The sequence below is a fragment of the Lactuca serriola genome, chromosome 1 (assembly GCF_051521515.1).
Source record: "Lactuca serriola cultivar US96UC23 chromosome 1, Lser_US96UC23_V15, whole genome shotgun sequence".
Classification (NCBI taxonomy): Eukaryota; Viridiplantae; Streptophyta; class Magnoliopsida; order Asterales; family Asteraceae; genus Lactuca; species Lactuca serriola.
This window is the reverse complement of record NC_136408.1, coordinates 139082522-139100210: the sequence shown is the minus strand read 5'-3', so window position 1 is coordinate 139100210 and position 17689 is coordinate 139082522. Positions and strand designations below refer to the sequence as shown.

The following is a 17689-nucleotide window of genomic DNA, read 5'->3' as shown; positions in this document are numbered from 1 at the left end:
ACAATACTTGACTTTTTTAGGTCATTACATAGAGTTGAAATATCGGGTTGTCACAATAGCAATCATAAAACCGAGAAAGCACATATAGAGAATGTCCAAATTTTACGTCATATGAAGAAGTTATGATTTTTTGAAGTTGGAGCATAGCAGTGTGCGAAACAAAAACCGAATTTAAAAAAGTTGAGTTTTAGGCAAAACAATCTAAAGGAGAGTTTAAGATCTCGTAATTAGTAGTTTGTCAATAAAAGACGGTCGAGAACGGATATCATATGGAAGAGTTACGACTTTTACATGGAATTTAACTGTCTAAGCTTGTTGGAAATATTACTTTAAAAATAAAGTGAGAATGAGCCGACGAAGTCTAAACGAAAGTTGTAAAAGATTTCCCAGCGGCACCAAGTGCAGAAGGCACTGCGCGTGCTTCTAGAAGCCAGCTATGTCGATCAACTGAAAGTCGGTTATGTCTCGCAAGGAGGGAGGCTAACCTGAGCTAGGGCATGGCGTGCCTCCATGAAATTCACCCTACAAATAGCAGGCATCCCTCATTGTATTCCCTCACACCACCAGAGCAATTCCTATGAATTTCTTCCACAAAAACTCGAATTTTTTTAGCAATTAAGGTATTCTAGGGAGGCTCTAGAGTCTCTAAGAGCCTATAAAGTAGAAGCTCTCTAGTCAGTGTTTTGCTAGTGCAGTTTTCGAACTTTTATTAGGAAAATCTCTATAAGTTAAGCTACACTTATATTGGTTTCAGTGTAACTTATATTTATGATCATAATCATTATTATGAATCTAAAAATAAAATTTATCAGAGGTTTAATTTTGTAATACTGATTGACCTGATTGCGGGGATGATGACTAGGTTGTATTTATTGAAGTGTTTAAAGTGGGATTTGTTTTGTCAAAATACGGTTTATAATTTGCTTTTCTGGGCAATTAAATTTTTAGTGATATTTTTGGAGTTTACGGTCATGTGTACGGTTGAGTTTACGGTCGTAAACACTTTACGGCTATAAACCCATTTACGGCCCATGTTCACTAAGCCCATATTCCCCAAGTATAAATATAGGTGTTAGGGTGAGGAGTAGAGATTGATGAACATAAGAGAGTTTACGGTCTAGAGAGAAGAGTGTGTGTGAATCTCTTGTATTCGAATCTACATTCATATAAATACATACAATATTCATATTATTCTTGTTCTTCTTCTCTTCTATTTGATCTGACATCATCCGTTTGATTGGGATTCCGCACCATCAAACGGATCTGAGTGATACACAGGCAGATTAGGGACTTACAATTGGTATCAGAGCTTGGTTGTATTAATCAATTTTTTTATCTGGAGCCTATTTGAACTTATTTTGAAGAGATTTTTGCGTTTTTGGATAGATCTTGCAAAAATAAGGGGGGTTTGTTCTTCGCGTTTTTCCTAAAAACGATTTTTTGATCGAGTTTTGGAGCAAAAAGGGTGAAAAAGACGTTGTTTTTCGTCAAGAACAGCGATTTCTGAAGAGTTTACGGTTTCTTAAGGGTTTACGGTCCGAAGTTTACGGCCGGAAACTGGTCGCCGGACTACAGGCGCGCTTCAAATAAAATAAAGGGACGCGGAGGTTGGGGGAGGCGGGGATCGAACCCACGACCTTTCATTCTTCAGTCAACGTGCTTAGCCAACTCGACCAACCGATCACTTGTTTCAATCCCCCGAAATATTAAACTTAACTACTCCCAGTCGCACCAAATTTCGCATTTTAACACTTTTAACCCCAAAAAATCAATTTCTTTCATTTTTAAATTTCTTTTTCAACCAAAAATTTTAATTTTTAATTTTTGAATTTTATTTTTGACTTTTTACTTAAAATTTTGACTTTCACTTTAAAGTTTCACCTTTGACTTTGAACTTTGACTTTCTCGTTTGACTTTTAAATTTTTAAATTTAGCTTTTCGGTTTGACTTTTCAAGTCTGTGTTTTGAGTTTAACTTTTTAAGTTTGACTTTTCAAGTTTGACTTTTGAGTTTGACTTTTTAAATTTGACTTTTAAGGTTGACTTTTGAAGTTTATAGTCAAAGGGCATTTTTAAAGTTAAGTTTGACTTCTAGTTGTGTTTTTAATAGTTTTTGAAGTTTACGAGGGAATTGAAGACATGAAAGAGAGTCGTCAAGAGATGTTAAGACAAAACTTCAACATGTTCGATTATATCCCTTGAGAAACCCTCGAAACTCAGTTGCAGCGATTTACTACACTCACTATTGAGATGAATATAGTCGGGATCTTCTTGTCCAAATCTGAGATAAACAAAAAGCTACTGAATGCACTTCCGAAATCGTGGGATATGGACGTGGCTGACATCAAGAAGACAAAATATCTCAATCGTCTTAGTCTTGCTGATATAATTGAAGAACTTGACACTTTAAATTGTCGAAAAACAATGAGTTCCACAAACCTCCCGGTCAATGAAGTTTCATCTTCTCAATCATGTGAAGTTTCATGTACGCTATCTAGTGAAGATACGATTAAATTTCTCCGGGAACAAATTGATTTATTAAAAAGGGAAGTTAAGGACCTGAGATATAAAGGATATCAACTCAGGAAAGGACAGAAACCCCTGAAGGCTGAATTAGAAGCAAAAAATCAAAGACTTTAGGAAACTTCAGGAAGAGTATAGAAACAAATGTGAAAATTATAACTATATTAAGAGACAACTTGCTGCTGTAACTGAAGAACTTGACGCTTTAAAAATTAAGTGTAGAACAGACGTTAGTTTTAAAAATTATATTGCGTCAAGTCAGACAGTCGATTCCTTATTTGAAACCCAATTAAAATTCAAAGATAATCAAAACAAGGGTCTAGGGTATGATAGTGTTCCTCCACCTTTCAATCATAACTACACATCCATCCCAATGAGAGTATGTGTCCTTTGCGGGAAGAGAAGAAAGGAAGTGATCATTCACGGGGTTTGTGCTTAATGACATGAAGATTTTTCGGATCTGTTCTGAGATTACGCGTGCTGTTCTCAGACCTTCTAGATGCAAGTTCAATCGGTGACTTACGGTTTGAGTTTTCTTCTCTATACTCCTGAGTTTTTCTTAAGCTGTTTCGCTTTAAAGACAAATTTGTGTTTTAGGATAGTTTAAATTTGCACATTTACTTTCGTTTCTCTCCTATGCACAAATTTAGGGGGAGATATAGAAAAACAAAACAAAAATTTTAAAAAATAATTAAAAAAAATCCAAAAACATTAGAATATTAGAAAATAAAAAATATGGTGTTAATGGAATGTGCTTGCAGGAGATGTTTTGGGAAGTGATATAACCATGTGATAACAAGCAATCTGAATCTGTGTAAGGGACTGAATCTGAATTGTCTAGGCTCTGTGTTTGATGCGCTGGTAGGCACGAAAGATTTAAAATGGACTTGATTAGGAAGATTTGAACCTAATGAATTTAAGGACTTGACAAAAGTTGAGCTAGTTAGATCCGTTTAACCTGACTTCACGACGCTCGGAAAGGTTGAGCAGGGAGATATACATGGGAATCTACCAGTCACATTAAATAACCCGTATCTAGAACTGTGGATTCACTTTTCCTCGATGTGCGGATTCTATCCATAATTCCGGTTGGATGGGGCGACTGGTAAATTCCGATAAATTAGGTCTGTAGAATATCATTTTCTTTCTTTCCGTCTGTTAGTAATATGTTGTCTCCTTTGCATGACTTCCAATCCGACCTGGTACACAACATATGCAACTCTATTTCTCTGCAAGTTATATATATATATATATATATATATATATATATATATATATATATATATATATATATATATATATATGAAATTCCTCTTATCTGTTAGTTATATGTTGTCTCATTTGCGTGACTTCTAATCCGACCTGGTACACAACATATGAAACCTTCTATTTCTCAACGCCTCTGAAACGATAAGTAATAGAATTCTGAATCTATCCTCTCTCTGAATGGTTGTCTGCTCACCCGGTGTAAGGAGTACTCTGGAAGTTCTTGAAGGCTGGGGCATGCCATGAAGTGGGAAACACGTTCTAGTACACTTAAAATTGAACACATACAGATTGTCTGTAGATCTCGCTTCTCAATTTAGGTGGACAACAATATCCCTGGTTGTAGTCAGTTAAATGGTCATAATAAAAATCTATTTAAGAATTAGGGCAATTCATGATAATAAAGTTATAATTAGATATATGCATGTATCATGTCATTGGTAAATTGTCCAAAATTGTCACAAATTTTCCGTGTTTAAGTGGACTACAATACTGACGATCGACCAGACAAAGACTTGAAGATAGAAGGTACCAACAAGCGGATAAAGGTTGTCTAAAAACTTTGATCTGAAATCATTCTTAAAGTTAGATATCATTCTATTTTTGTTAAGTTTGTTCATAGTTTTCTTCTAATTTAAATATTAGGGGAGAATTAATATATATATATATATATATATATATATATATATATATATATATATATATATATAAATCAGAAAATTCAAAATAAAAAATAGTGTTTTTTCTTGTTCAGAAAAATAAAAAATCGAAAAATATTTTAATTTCTGTTTTACTTTGTTCTAAGTTTTCTTTTAGTTTTGTTTTGTCTTGAAAAGTGATTTCAGGTGAAGATGAAACTCATGGAGACTGTATCGAAGATTTCTGAGCCAAGGCTTCATCCGTGAGCATCGAAGAATTCTCATTCGAAGGAGCAAGAAATGAAGATTATTCTTTCAACATTCAATCTTTCAACCCTAGAAGCAAGGTGAGGTAAAAATTGAAGATTATGTGACGGATTGCATTGAAGCCTCCTCAGTCAGTCTATTGCTATCTTTGTACCTGCTGAAGTGATCCAGAAGATTTGTTCTCTCTGATGTTTTCTCTGCAAATTCTCAAGTTGAAAGCGCTATCTTTCAAGAATCAGTACATCAAGCCTCCTCACCCGATGTGCGTTCAGAGTCAAATCTTGAAGAAAAGTTCAAGTGCTCAAGATGAAGTCATTCATTGAAGATTCTTCAAGTTCATCTTGAAGTTGTGAAGAATTTGGAGATAAATGTTGAAGCCATTCTCCCATTGAAGATTGACAAGAAGAGCCAGCTACTTTTTAGGGGAGCTTGTTGGGTCATTAAGAAAAGAAAGCTATAAACCAAGGGGGAGATTGTTGGGTCAAAATATGGTTTATACTTTGCGTTTCTGGGCAATTATATTTTTCTGTAATATTTTTGGAGTTTACTCTTGTATTCGGATCTACATTCATATCAATACATACAAGATTCATATTATTATTATTATTATTCTCTTTTATTTGATCGGACATCATCCGTTTGATTGGGATTCCGCACCATCAAACGGATCTGATTGATACACAGGCAGATTAGGGACTTACAGGATTTCCAAACAGTATACTTTGCATGCTAAACGGACCCTACCTCCGATATGATCCTACCAGGTTGTTCCTTATTTGATGGATCTTGATCTAGTGGGATTAGTAATGAATCTAGACTATCATTAGTCACAAGGAACATTGGACTAAGACTCAATGTTAATCACACTTAGGTCATGTCAAAGGAAAAGTTAAGGTGTTAGGCGAAGCTCTTCCCAAATCACCAGTCATCCACGTAAGTCAAGTGAGTGCATAGTCTCTTCACGAACATGATTTTAATACAAGTATTAATTAACGTCTTAAATTAATGTTGAAAGGTTTATATGTGAGCTATATGCTTATTGCGTGGCATATAGATTGGAAATGTATTTGATGATAAACGATCGACGAACCAGATATGGTTCTATATATACATATATATATATATATATACATATATATATATATATATATATATATATATATATATATATATATATATTGTTACATAATAATAATAATAGAAATATTATTAGAGAGAAAGATAAAAGTAATTTAATACCTAAATACTTTATGTTAAATATATACACTGAATTAGGATAGTGTTTCCTAAAATAGAGTTAGTATTGGCAGCTTAGTACTTTTGCTTGTTAATGACATAAGAATTATTATAGATGCCTAGTTCAAGTAAGTTTGATATTAGGTAATTTCATTTAGAGAGTGTGTGTAAATTCAGAACGGAGAGCAGAGTTCTATATTTTTGACACTTTTAGGTGTGGATGGTACGAAATACATACCAGAGTCGAAAATAGTTTGCATTAACTTTCAAGTGGAACTGTCACAATATGAAAGTAATGGGAAAATGTAGGTACACAATTGTCTTTTAAATTGACCACTTGAGTACTAATTATCTTAAAACAAGTATGTTTTATTTAGTTCAAAATGTGAATTCTAGTACCCATACTATACGATCTCCCTGTCAAGAGATTTTGGGAACCAAATGCGACTTCAACAAACCAGTTGCTAGGCCGTGTAATCCACATTTAAGTTATGTGATCATGTATACCCAATTTAACTATCACCTTTTCTTAAGAACAGTGAGTTAGTGATTCATTGGTATAATTAGATCCTGTAGTTGTTCTATGCTATAGCATCTTAGTAGGTTCGTTCTGTTATAGTATATTAGTATGTTCTTTCTGTTATCATGTATAGTGTATAGTATGTCTCTCTGATGTATTGTATCTACCTCCCTGTTTCTCTTTATAGAATGCTCTAGTATCTAGTATGAATTGAACCCCTAAACTATACCCCTTATAGTCTACTAGTATTGTACTTGAACTGTTATTGAAAAGACTCGTTTTACTACTAAGTTATGCTTGTACTTTAAAAACGGAGTTTTGTTAAACTATATAGTAACATAACTTTAAAAGAGTTTTTTGAAATGTTTTGATTACTTATAAAAGACATAAGAAATCTTTTGAAAGATGTTTATAACAAACATTTACACAATTATCATTGTGTTCAACTTGTATTCCCCCCCTTAAAATCATTTAAAACAGTTAAAAGATTCATTACGGGGTATGGACTCACCTGATGTGAGTGATTCAAACGAATATGCGTGTAAGGATGAGAAGTTTCACGAAAGAAGTCCCAATACTTAATGAGTCCTAAATGACATATAATGGCATATATTGACATAAATATAGTGTTTAGAAGCAACCAAATGCAAGGAAACACCTTAAGGGACTAGGAAACACATTGACCAAGTGTTGGAATCCATTGTGATTGAACTAAGGGGAGTGTACGGCCAATATGAGGAGTGTACAAAAATGGGTGTAGGGCCAGGGAGTGTACAAAAACGTTTTCCAAGGGTAGAAATGCTTGTGGGACAATTGCTCTTCAAGTGTGGAAGCTAGGAATTCACATTGAAGGCCCTTTAAGAGTGTTTTGAGGAGTGTACGACCACACATGGGTGTACGGCCGTACACACCTCATGTTCATGAGTTTTGGGAATTTTTGTGGTGTTAATCTAGTGTTCTAACAAGATTCAAACATTAGGAAAGAGTACTTATGATTTGGAGGCTCAAAAGGACTCAAAATCACCGAAAACAAGTGTGTGTTCTTGGTGTTCTTGGTGAGATTTGAAGATCTAGTCAAAAGATGATTTCCATGGATGGAATCAAAGAGTGTAACTAGGAGATGAAGGGTAACAACAAATCAAGGAAAGAACACTTACAACTTTTGAAGATCAAGGATGGAAATCGGGATGATAGTTGAGAGAAAACTCAAGTGTTCTTGAGGTGAAATGCAAGACTGAAGGAAAAATGAAGGGATAACATACTTAGGGAGGGGGTGTACGGCCCAACATGGGTGTACGGTCGTGCACACATGTATACGGCCCCACACTCATGTGTAGGATCGTACACTCCCTCAAATAGAGTGTATGGCTTGATTTTTTATGCTAGAAGTGTACGTGACTCAATCCTATACTCAATGCTTGAATGTTCTGATATTTGAACTTTAGTAGGGACTTTAAACAAGGCTAAATGATAGCAGAAATGAGCCTGACACTCAGTTGAGTTGACTGGCTGGGCTTTACAAGGCAAAAAATTTCGGGTTGTTACACGTACATACACACATATGCATACACATACACACACACATATATGCTCCATTATACACATGTAGATATGATGTATATGTTTATGTGTATTTATGTATGTGAATGTATATGTATGTATATGTGTGAATATGATTGTAATTTTAAAGCATGAAACGAGTAACGGATCAAAAGATGCACATAGCTATACAGACGTAGATGTTAGGTATAAGTTGGTGAAAATGTAGATAAAGATGTACAAAACATTTGCAAAAGAAAGCGAAAAAACGCATTTTCCTGATTTTCTACATTTTGGTCACTGAACTTCATTTTATTTTTGCTTCGCTTTGTTTTTTGCACCTCTACTGTACATGTTTATATACACTTCACCCACATATATAAACATACACATACACACATATATACATACACAAACACATACATACCACCATCAGCCACCATCGTCAATCTACAACTACCTTGGCATATACATATTAACATATATATACATATATATACGCATACACATATACATACACTTTAACATATATACGTACATATACACTTTCACATACATAGATACATATGCATACACTTTCACATTTACATGTTAACATACACACACTTGCACACACATACATACATATGCCTACACACATATACATACATACATACATGTAAACGTAAACGTGTACACATACACATTTACATACACATATAGACATTCACATACATACAAATAAATTGAATAAAAAAACTATGTTTATTACTTGAAAAATGGGTAATAGTAATAATAATTATAATAATAATAGTATTAATGGAAATGAAAAAATAATAATAATAATAATAATAATAATAATAATAATAATAATAATAATAAAGAAAACAAAAACGGAATTGTATAAAATAAATAGCTCAACATTTTAGAAAGGATCTGGCTTCCCGACCTAATGGTAAAATGTTTGTATTGTTTTCAAGTAAATTTGAGTTCGATTCCCACCCCATCTTTTTTTCTTATTTTCATAGACTATGTTAAATACAATAAGACTATGTTAAATACAATAAAGGGACTTGTTCAAATGGATGAGGCATTCCGGGCTTAGTGGTAAATCAGTAATCAGCTCATAATGTAGTCGAGACAACCCAGGTTCGGTTTCTATCTCTGTTTGTTTTTTTTTTTTTTTTTTTTTTTTTTTTTTTTTTGCTTAGTTTCCCATTTGTGACAAATTTGCGATGACAAAAAAAAAAAAAAAAAAAAAGAGTTCCAGTTTCCATCGGTATTTCGTCGCTTTTTACCATGGATTTCCGACCGTATCATTTCCATTGCTATTTTGTAGCTATTCTATCCCAATTTTGTCACTAAATTAGGACGTCTCATTCCGTAGGTAATTACATATGTAATTATTCCATAGATAATTTCGTAGCTAAAACCCTTATTTTGTAGTAGTGGTGGCTTGTTGATGTTTTTATTGAGCCAGACTCTTGGTTTTGTAGAGATATGAAAATAATGGTTAGTTGTAATATAGATGATGTATTGGAGAATACGTTTATGTTCATTGGTATACTTGAACAGGAAGACATTACTATGTTGAGTTTAATTGCTTTCAGTCAGTGTGTATACGCCCAAGTTTGGTACAGAAAAGTTTGGTACAGAGAAATGAAATTGTAGTAGAAAATGAATATACAGTGAAAAAAAATTAAGTTAGGAATGAGAATTGATTTCATTGCTTGGTAAAACAGAGAATTCATTAGAGAAATTTAATTATTTATCATATTTAGTTGTATTAATAAAATGAAAAGAAAATGTGTTTTTTTACGATGATTATTGAATTAAATATGTGTCTTTTATATTTATAATTTTTTATTTTAATATTATTTGTTACCAATTAGTGTATGTAATTGGCAATTCAAAATTTTTATATACATCTTTTATTGAAAAATGAAGTTTTAATATAAACCAATAAGTTATTCAAACAAAAAATAATATAAAAATCATGCTATTTAAAAACTATATCCAATAATTAATGTTCAAAAAATAAAATTCAATATTCGTGAAAACTAAAAAAAAATATTATTTACAATAACCTAATCATAATATTGATCAATCAATAATTATTTCTACATAACAAAATTCTTCGATCTTTCGTTGTCTTAAAAATTGATCGATTAGAAGGACCATACAAAACACATAAAAGAATAGTTTTAATATTATTTTGACATATCTCATTCTATTAAACCTCTTAATCAATGCATATTTTATTCTATTTTTGTCATGTGTCACCCTTTTAGAATTACTAATTAATGCATGTTACTTATCAACCTATTAATTCTCAATTTTAAATTTTAAATTTTTAAATTTTAAATTTCTCAATCTAATTATATTAAATTAATAACATTAAAATAAAAATTAAAATACAATTAATACAAATTATAAGGTAATGTAATTTCAAATAACTATTTAAATTGACGATTATAATTTTATATAACTAAAAAAATATCTCTTAATTAATAATTTATTTAAAATAATTGATTAATAATTTTAAATTCTCATTATAAAATTTTAATTAATTTTGTAACAATGGTTCTCACATGTTATAAACAAGTTGGTTATAAAATCGAGAGCCATATATTTGTTTTAAAATTTTCATTACCATAATACAATTTGAAAAACTTAGCAAGCACTACAAGAAATATTGGCATTACCGGCGACGCCTTTAGCGGCGACACCTAGCAATAGCTGCGACATGTAGTTGACGCGTTACATGTCGCCGCTATTGCTATGTGTCGCTGCTAAAGGCGTCGCCGCTAATGCCTTGTTACAACGATCCGCGTCGATTTAACCCCAACTGTTCGATTTCATTTTAATCGAACGACTGTAGAGGAAAGCCAAAAGATGCGCTGACTTTTCCCTCCACTTGTCGCCGGTATTGCCCTAGTGTCGCCGCTAATACCCTAACGTCGCCGGTATTGCCCGTCGCCGCTAATGCTTTACGCAGATATCCCTTTCCAGACTCCCTTTCTGCCATTTTTTTTCTGCATTCTGTTCTTGCTCTCGTTTTCCTCTCGGGCATTCTTAAATTTCGCGTGTCATTTCCAATTTGGTGAAGTAGAAGTTCCTTGTTGGACCGGTGCTAGCCCATCCTTCCCCCAAGACCACCACAAGGCCGCCAGAGCCCCAAAATCTGACGATATTTAGCTAAATTCCGAAATTACCCCCAATCAAAGGTCAAATTCCTCCTCTCTTTTTATGATTTTTCTATTTTTGTGTTCATTTAGATGATAACTTGTGAATAATTTTCAATTTTGTTGAGTGATATGTTATTATTTTGAGATATGAAGTTGTTGTGCATTTTGTTGGATTGTATGTATTTTGTTGGATTGTGTGTTGGATGAAATTTAGATGTATAAATTTGTTGAATGAAATTTAGATGTATAAATTTTTATGAAATTTAGATGTATAAGTTAAGATGTATAAATTTTGTTGGATTATTTTGTTGGATTGTATGCATTTTGTTGGATTGTGTGTTGGATGAAATTTAGATGTATAAATTTGTTGAATGAAATTTAGATGTATAAATTTGTATGAAATTTAGATGTATAAATTAAGATGTATAAATTTTGTTGGATTATTTTGTTGGATTGTATGCATTTTCTAGTTAATGTTAATATTAAAATAAAATAAAATTACTTTAAAAAAATAAACTAATAACAAAAAATAAAATATTAAATTAATTAGAAACTAAAATTAATTTATCTTTAGATTAAAATTAATGTTAATATTAAAATAAAATAAAATTAGTTTTTTAATTAATTGTAAAATCAACTTAAAGTAGTTTTAAAATCAAATTAATGTTAATATTAAAATAAAATAAAATTACTTTAAAAAATAAACTAATAACAAAAAATAAAATATTAAATTAAATAGAAAATAAAATTAATTTACTTTTAGAATCAAATTAATGTTAATATTAAAATAAAATAAAATTAGTTTTTTAATTAATTGTAAAATCAACTTAAAGTAGTTTTAAAATCAAATTAATGTTAATATTAAAATAAAATAAAATTCCTTTAAAAAAATAAAGTAATAACAAAAATAAAATATTAAATTAATTAGAAAATAAAATTAATTTACCTTTAGAATCAAATTAATGTTAATATTAAAATAAAATAAAATTAGTTTTTTAATTAATTGTAAAATTAACTTAAAGTAGTTTTAAAATCAAATTAATGTTAATATTAAAATAAAATAAAATTACTTTAAAAAAATAAAGTAATAACAAAAAATAAAATATTAAATTAATTAGAAAATAAAATTAATTTACCTTTAGAATCAAATTAATGTTAATATTAAAATAAAATAAAATTACTTTTTTAATTAATTGTAAAATCAACTTAAAGTAGTTTTAAAATCAAATTAATGTTAATATTAAAATAAAATAAAATTACTTTAAAAAAATAAACTAATAACAAAAAATAAAATATTAAATTAATTAGAAAACCAACTTAATAGCAACATACTTTTAGTGACTTAATGTTGGTTATTAAAATTTTAAATTTAGCTTTAATTAGGTTATCCCGTGTTGGAATAATTTTTGAATCATCAACTTTATGAATACTCTACTTGATTTTTGTTTCCCGTAAAGTAAACCTTAAACACTAAATTATGTTTCAGTTGCATCATGTCTATTGATAAAAGCTGGACTACTAATCGACATCGTCAATCTCCAGAGTTCCAGTTAGGACTCGACACTTTTGTCGAGAGATCCATGTTACACCTAGATTGTAAAGGTGAAACCAGATATCCGTGTGAGAAATGTGATAATCGTTGGTAATAGAAACTTTATTTGAAATGTACCTTTAATTCATATTGTTTGTCTAACTTTTATTTATGTTGTTTGTCTATATTGTATAGGGAAGTGATTCATACACAACATTTTTTCTCCGTACACAATAAATTATGCTTTATAGGATTGTACTGCACACCATTTTAAAGCATGAATTATTGTGTATGAAAAAATATTGTTGTGTACGGGTCAGCTCCATATTGTATATCTTACAATTTCGTAGGGTAAGTAACTTTTATTCATATTGCAGATGAGGTTTACTTGGGCAATACTCTTGGCCATGATAGCCGATGTTATGGGGCTTGGACATGGAGGTGATGGAGCCGGAGATCCACCACCTCCAGGAGGCTTTGGTCGTGGTCAGCACGAACAAGACGGTGAGTTTTATTATGATATATTTATTAACTATTTTTATTATTTTATAATAAGTTATCGTGACTAATAGGTTTAATTGTATTTTTTCAGCCGAGCTTCCAAAAAAAAGGAGGGGCATGTCAAAAAATATTGAGTTGGGAAAGTTGATAAGGGCAAATAAGGGAAAGCCCATAGATTTGGATTTCGACAGGGAGATCACATATTCCCCTGTCGGGAAGCGTGGTAATTGGTTCACCCATGAAATTGGGAGGTATTTGTGGAACAATGTCCCTTTCAACGTATCTGGTTGGGACAATGTTTCCCCCGCTTTAAGGAACGCAACAGTTGTTCATCTAAAGGTAACTTGGATACAATTTTAAGTTTAGTTGTGATTGTTATTTAATTAACTAAAATTTTTGTGTTTTGCAGAATAAATTTGATTTTGATAAGGTTAACATGGATCCGGAGCGTGCTCAATTGTTGCGGAGCATTGATTCGAGTCTTGCAAAAGTTTACAGAGGCCGAAAAAGTAAAGCTCATGCTTATTTTAAGGAAATCGGGGGGCCTGCAGATATCCAAGCCGCATTAAACAACCCCCCTAACGGAATGTCACATGAAAATTGGGCGAAGGCAGTCGAACATTTTCAAATGCCAGAATTTTTAAGGCGTTCGGCGTCAAACAAGGAATGTCGTGCAAAACAAGTAGTTGTAAACAGAGGGGGTCGAGCTCATACAACAATGCATGTTTCAAAGAAGTAAGTTATGATATATTTAAATATTTATTTAAAGTATAACTAATCTAAATTTTAATGCTAAATAGGATATCAGTCGAATCGAAGCTTTTCGTAAAGCTAATTCCAATCGCCAAGGGGTATTTTATAGTCCTGCAGTCGAGCAACAATATGTAAGTGGTTAATTTGTATTTTTCATATAAGTGTTTATATCGTCAAAGGTATTTAGTATTCTAATTTTTATGATTGATTGTAAATTTAATGTTAAATAAAAAAAATCAAAAGAGTATTAGCAGCGACAGCTTTTGTGGCGATACTATGTTATTAGCGGCGACTGATGATATTAGCGGCGACAATGAGTATTAGCGGCGACAATGAGTATTAACGGCGACATTCAGCGTATTAGCGACGAAGCAATACCGACGACGCATTTGCAGCGACATGTCCCCGCTAAAGGTATTAACAGCGACAAGCCTACCCTTTAGCGGCGATACGTGTCGCCGCTGTTGCCCAATCTTTTTGTAGTGAAGCTTAAGTATAAAGTTTTGCTATAGTGCTCCAAATCGCTAGGATCAAGAAAATTAAAAATTATATGTTTGGTTGAATATTTCTACACATAAAATAAGATATAAAAAGAAAAAGAAGAAGAAAAGCAATTGCTTTTTCAAAAACGAAAAGTAGGAGAAGGGTATGGATTCGAACGTAAGACTTATTATTGCGTAAGATAATAGCTTTTTTTTCAATCAATTAGAAAGTTGTTTCTCACATTTTCTATATAAAATAAAGAAAATTAATAAGGTGGATACTCTCTCCTTTTTAACTTTTAAATACTAACCAAACAAAAGAAATGGAATACATTTCATTTCTCCCTTCTTAATTCTGTATACCAAACATGGCATCATTAAAAATTTGGGGATGGAGATAAGAGGCTATTAAAAATATTTTTTTGGTGGACGATTTTTCCCATGAGTTTACTGCTTGCTTTTTCTTGATGTTATCATTCGCCGGGAGATTCTAAACATCGGGGTCTTTTTAAAGGGTTGGTCATTGAAAGTGCATTGCTGAAATTGGAGGTCTATGTGGTGATGCTCGATGTTCATTACCATTACCATTTTGAGACTGATTTTTGAATCCTTCTGATTTGGGTGAATCCTTCTCATGCACGTACAAAAGAAGTGCATTATTTGAAAATTATAGTAACTCAATTCATTCATTTATTAGATACAATATCTTCTATTCAATAAAATTTATTCAGGCCAATCATTGAAACACACATAGTACTAAACATTAATTTAAAAACAATAGAATCCTCTAGAGAATCAGTTGAAAAACATGTTTTTAGGGACAACAGGTATAAAAGAATTCTTCTTCCTGATGCAATAATGGATGTTCAAAAAATAAAATTCAATATTCATGACAACTAAAAAAATACTTACATAGCCTAATCATAATATTGATCAATCTGTAATTATTTCTACAAAAAAAAAAAAAATCGATCTCGATCGTTTAAAAAATGATCGATTAGAAGGACCATACAAAACACATAAAAGAAAAAAACACACCCTTAAACATTGGTTATAAAATCGAGAGCCATATATTTGTTTTGAAATCTTCATTACCATAATACAATAAGAAAAACTTAGAAAGCTTATATGTAAAGTTATACACTGCTCCAAATCTCTAGGATCAAGAAAATTTTAAATTATATGTATGGTTGAATATTTCTACGCATAAAATAAGATATAAGAAACTTAAAAGAAAGAAAAGCAATTGCTTTTTCAAAGACGAAAAATACGAGTAGGGAATGGATTCGAACGTAAGACTGAGTTTTGCGTAAGACAATTATCTGCTTTGATGAGAAAAACTTTGACGGGTGATGCTCGATGTGATGAGATTACATACATGTTGTTACATGTAAATAACAATTACAAAAATCAGAGACAATCACACCCTCTCATGCATGTGCAAAAGAAGCGCATTATTTGATACAATATCTTTTAACAATAAGATTTATTCATGGCCAATCACTGAAACACACTTAGTACTAAACATTAATTTAAAAACAATAGATATATAATGAAGATCGGCATTGCATGCCCATTTATCATAACATGCACCTTATCAGAATGAGATATCCAAACCTTGAAACTTTTCCCTCGTAATGTCATCCAAAATCTGGCTCATTTCCTTTGTAAGATAATTGCTCCATCCTCCAACCTTCCCTTCCCTAAAGAAACTGGCATTAGGGATGCCCGTAAGGAGATCCCCATTCTTATTGACTTCCTTTAACTTTTCAAGACTACATAGCCTCACGATCTCTTCCACTACACCATTGGCCACTTCCTCCTCCGTGAAAGGGTGGCCCAAGAACTCTGCCAAACGCTTCACTTTACTTGCAGTATCTATTTTCATGTCCTCGTATGTTAAAAATAGAACCTTTGTCGGATCTTCAGAACTAGCCTTATAGTACTCTATCACATGATCCCAGTAAGGCCCATATGGCATAAAACCTTTAGCATACACATCAAGCATCTCACCGATGGTCATTGGGGTACGAGATTTATCTTTCAACTTGTTTGCAAAGTGAAACCAAGAGACCAAAACATCCTTGGGGTTCCTACATAGGTAAACTATTCGACAGCTAGAATCAATAATGGATTTAGGTAACGCGTTGTAAGGTATATGGCTAGCCAAGAGACGTGGTGGATTTGCAGGAAAACTTTTAGCAATGATTTCAGTCTCAAGGAAAGGCACACATTTGTGGGGGTTAGAGATGTTTAGAGGGTGATCTGATGGTTTGATGTTTTTGTACTTTATTCGGTTCACAATAGCAAACACGAGGGCCTTAATCCATGTTGTACCACATTTTGGTTGCGTAATGACGTAGATATCAGTTGAATGAGCTTGAAAACTTTCTTGCACAGCCATCATTGTTTCAATTGAGAATGCATTTTCCGAGGTGTACCAAAATCCTTGATACATGTAAACGTCTTGACCCATCCAGCCTTTTTCTTTTGGAAATTGGCTCAACTTATCCTTGTATCTATCCAAAAGGATGGCGAGATTATCTTTTTCTTGTTCGTCGTGTTCTGAACTAGATTGGGATACAAGTGACAGAGAAGAAACATCAGGGATTGACATTGGAAGGATTTTATACGTGGAGTGAAATGAATTTTTAATCCTTAATATATATAAACACAAAGGGTGGGTTAAAATGAAATGTTATTGCTTAATACTACTATATATATATATATAGAAACAAAGGGTCGCCAAATATTGAAGGAGGTGGTTTTTTAATTTCTCGAAAATATTGCACAAAACGTTGCACTCATTGTTATTAAGATCAATTTCGGCGAAAATTGTGTTTTAACTGCTTATCATCTTATTATTTGAATTGTTCTAGAGTAAATTATATATTTAGAATTTAAACCTTGTGGTATACAAAAATTACAATTTCTGTCCAATATTTGTAGTTATCCTAACGTGGTCCTTATATTTCCTTTTAACAGAGAATTTGTCCTTGGATAATTAAAAGAGATAATGCCATAAAAAACCTTAAGTTTTGACGAAAATGTCGGTTTTAACATCCGATAGATTTTTGGTTCGTTTATGTTGCATACTTGCAATTTTTTGTCGGTTTTACCTTTTTTACGGGTAATAGCAGGTTTCTACGTTATCATGAAATATTATTTGCGAAAGAATCTTTAAGTTTACAAATATTTTGCAAAAAAAACCCTTAAGATTATAAATAAAATATAAATATATATTCAAAATTTGATAAAACTAAATAG

The 17689-nt window shown here is 31.9% G+C and overlaps 1 pseudogene; it reads right to left on the bottom strand.

Moving 5' to 3' along the window:
- Positions 1–15763: 15763 nt before the first annotated feature.
- Positions 15764–17123, bottom strand: LOC145099413 (cytosolic sulfotransferase 13 pseudogene; annotated as a pseudogene).
- Positions 17124–17689: the final 566 nt, after the last annotated feature.